This window comes from Garra rufa, chromosome 7, assembly GCF_049309525.1.
Source record: "Garra rufa chromosome 7, GarRuf1.0, whole genome shotgun sequence".
Classification (NCBI taxonomy): domain Eukaryota; kingdom Metazoa; phylum Chordata; class Actinopteri; order Cypriniformes; family Cyprinidae; genus Garra; species Garra rufa.
This window is the reverse complement of record NC_133367.1, coordinates 21038561-21042310: the sequence shown is the minus strand read 5'-3', so window position 1 is coordinate 21042310 and position 3750 is coordinate 21038561. Positions and strand designations below refer to the sequence as shown.

Here is a 3750-nt window from a genome sequence, read left to right as displayed (position 1 = left end):
AATATGTAGTTTGTCTGCCAATCTCTTGTTCCACACTCCAGTCCAGTTGGTGGCGGTAAAGCACCTATCAGTTGGTTTGCCAACCGCCATAAAACGCTTCAGAAGAAGAAGAAGACGATTTGCCTTCATACTGAAGAGCCCAAAACCCGTACGATCCAGAGCCACAACGTTGAAATCCGTTTAGTGAAGCCTATGACAATCGAATTGGCATTACACGCTTGTGAGGAAGAGGCTGGGCCATCTGGTGAAGACCAGAGATTTGCTGCAGCTTCTGAAGAAAAGGATGAATAATAATAACCTGGAGTAACCCTAGATGCCCACTCACAATTTGGGATTTACTATCATGTACACTTACAAAACAATTTTGTAAGTGTACATGATAGTAAATCCCAAATTGGTTCAAAGGACCTTTGGATGAAAAATAAGTTATTTGTTCATATTGATAAGCATCGTGATGTGGATGTTCTTATGGTGTTATTATTTTGTTATTCTTATGTTATTTTGTTGATCTCTATTCTGCAGCAAATCCTGAAAAGGCATCTTTTGGAGGACCTTCATATTCAGGGCCGCTGCTGGCCAAATGGGTGCCCTAAGCAGAAATTTACTTTTGTGCCCCCTCCCCCAAATATTACGGAAGTTATTTTTGGTCAAAAAGGTAAATAAAGAGCGAAATAGCAAGATCAAGAGCAAGAGTTTTATCAACAACAACAACAAAAAAAAAAACCTCCAATGGCTATGATTTTATTAATACAGTTGTCTGACTGATTTAATAATCTCAGAATCATACAAAAGGAAATTAAGCAGTTTTACTATGATAAAAACCATGGTTATCTGCCTTTTTATCTATCTTTCTATCATATCCATGCTTGTAAATTGTGTTTTATAGAATATATAATATTTGTATTTGTCTGTATTTTTTTAAAATATATTTTTATTCTGTGTTTTTACCTGTACATGCACTGTACATATAGCAGTTTTGACAATAAAGCAGACTTTGACAATAAAGCAGACAAGGGTTATGATGTCCACATATTTTTGTTGAGGAAATGATAGGAAAGATTATGTGGACATTTTAATTAAATGTTTGGTCAATATTAAACAAGGAATTCGATCATCATGTAAGTGTAACAACTGCATTTACCAGGCCTTTGGTGCCCTTTTCAGGCATTTCTATTAAAATTGTAATGTAAACTGTTAATTTTGTATTAGATTATGTATTTTAACACTGTTATTTAATGACACCATATGGTCATTATTAATCAATCATAATTGCCTCTGTGTTTTAATATAATGCATTTTAAGTCATTTTGTTTACTTAGATCTGCTTGTATTCATATTAAGAAAGATGCCTTAGTCGTGAAATTATTACCGACAATAAAACACTATTTACGTCGACAGAATAAAATAAAGTTTCACAGGATTATGAACGTACCTAAGTGATGCACGGGCTTCATCTTGGGCTTTTTTTTTTCTTTCGTTTCTCGGCGCCGGACTGTTGATGTCTCTTTCCAGGACCAGGCATATTGTTCATCAATTATTATCATCATTTTTGGCCAAATAGGCAGCCGTAAACAGAGGTAAAGGCGCGTCGCTGCGTGTCATCACGTGTGCTTAGCACTGCTTACTAGCCTACTCTGCGTTCACAGAAAATGCAAATATACGTTTATATTTTTGTTTATTTGTATATGTATATTATTAATATTAATTTATTATTATAATAGGCTATATAAAAACTAAAATAAATAATAATAAAAATAATAAAATAATACAAATATTTTTTTTGAGCAGCTGGGATGGTGCCCTCCTGGGAGTTGGTGCCCTACGCAGACTGCGTACTCTGCGTATAGGGAGCGGCGGTACTGTTCATATTAAACATTTTTATAGAAAAAGTAACACTTTTTAAAGTAAATTGCTACTCTTTTCTAACAACAGAAAAAAGCCACAGGAATTGTAGCACAAAAGAAAATTACTGTACAATTAGGAAAAAAAAAGTTTTTGTCTTTTGTTTTTCTGTCTTGTGAATAGATACAACATCTTAATATTTGGTGGTGTGGATGGTTATTCCAGGAAGGTATGTTTTCACTTATTGTTTCTGAAAAAACACAGGTCACACCTTGTTTTTTTATTATTTCATTTATTTTATTTTTTTATTTAGTGTTTACTAGTCATCTGGTATCAAGAGCAGACCAGACCGTGGAAGTTTCATAGCCGGTAAAAGTGTCCATAATCAAAGGTAAAGTACAATTTTCTGCAATTTCTAAAATATCAAAGAATTATTTAAAACTTGTATTTTCAGCAACCTATACTGCCTGTCGAAATATTTTTGCAGTGATTTAGTATGTTTATGGCTTTTTCTTAAACAACCATTCTGAAATATGTTATATGTATCCCATGGTCAGATTCTTGGATGGAAATGTAACAAATTATGATATATTTATTTTTTTGACCAGTACATCTGTAGGTAGCTTTTCAGTGTCGCTGAAGTAACAGAATATTTTACATTTAAAAATAATTAATCTCAGCTGTATTATATGCACCGTTTTATTTATTTTAACACTTTAAAAAGAAACAAAAAAAAGAAAAAGAAAAAATGTTCTTTTAATAGGATTGAGCGTCTCTGGCGTGATGTCAGAATCATGGTGACCAACAAGTACTCGGACATGCTGCACTCGCTGGAGGCAGAAGGATTGCTTGACTTGTCGGTGGTTGAGGAACTTTTCTGTGTGCACTACACTTTCCTCCCAAGACTTCAGGCAGATTTGGACACATTCACAGAAGCCTGGAACCATCATCCACTCTCCTCAGAGGGCAATCGAAGTCCAGAGCAGCTGTGGCAGATGGGACTGATACACACAAATACTGGCCAGTTAGAGAGTTACGAGGTATTGTACCACTGCTTTACTTCCTGTCAGCACACTGCTATTTATGGTAAGGTATTACTCTAGATACTTAACCATGTATTTAACTGCTATACCTTCAGGACATTGAAGAGCCAGACCTGGATTGGGACACAGCAGCTTCTTGGGAGTTGTTGTTCCAGAATTTGAATGCCCTCCGAGTCCAGATAGATTGAGGGCCCTCGAACACCTGCTGAATTCAACTGGTGCTAATGTCCCTGTCAAAGAACTGTATTTGCTTTGTCGGGAGTTTGTTTCAACAAATCTATCATATTAATTGAACAGAAACAAAACACCAAGCAAGCTTAAAGACACAGATTTTATTGTGCACTGGAATTTGTTGAATACAAATATACTTTGTGAGCACATGTACTTTCTGAATTGAAAACAATTTGTAACAATCTGTCAACAAAGAATTAAGAACAATAAAGAAACGAACTACAGAATACATTAAAACGGTTAACTTCCTGTTTTTTTTTTGTTTGTTTTGTTTTTCAAACTAATAACAGTATTTCAGACTAAACAGTATATGAAGTAAACACTACACTAAGAATTTATTTCATGATCGACCAAATTCTTTACTTTTACTCACAGCCTGTCGCATAATGCACAGAAACTCTTTGTAATTCCCCAAGTGCCGGGTGGGCAAGGTGATGGTACAGGAGCATGCGTTTACGAGAGGATAGCACAAACGCTGTTGACCGTACTGAAGCTGACAGTCGTGATTGAATTCTACGTGTATTTTGAATTTTTCTCTCTGCGTGGATGAAATGGGAACGTGGTCTTGACCAGTCAGCCACTGCATGAAGCTGCTGACAGTGATTTTTTCTTCTTGTTCATCTCCGCTGGTGTA

The 3750-nt window shown here is 35.5% G+C and overlaps 1 long non-coding RNA gene across 2 annotated transcripts; it reads left to right on the top strand.

The window, feature by feature from the left end:
* Positions 1-314: 314 nt before the first annotated feature.
* On the top strand, positions 315-3119 carry LOC141339186 (uncharacterized). 2 transcript variants are annotated; one of them, XR_012355903.1, is made up of 5 exons: positions 315-655; positions 2026-2071; positions 2156-2233; positions 2606-2882; positions 2981-3119. It is a non-coding gene; the product is annotated as an uncharacterized lncRNA (long non-coding RNA). The 2 variants fall into 2 exon arrangements; XR_012355902.1 differs by having other exon boundaries at positions 325-655; positions 2747-2882.
* The last annotated feature ends 631 nt before the right edge of the window (positions 3120-3750 follow it).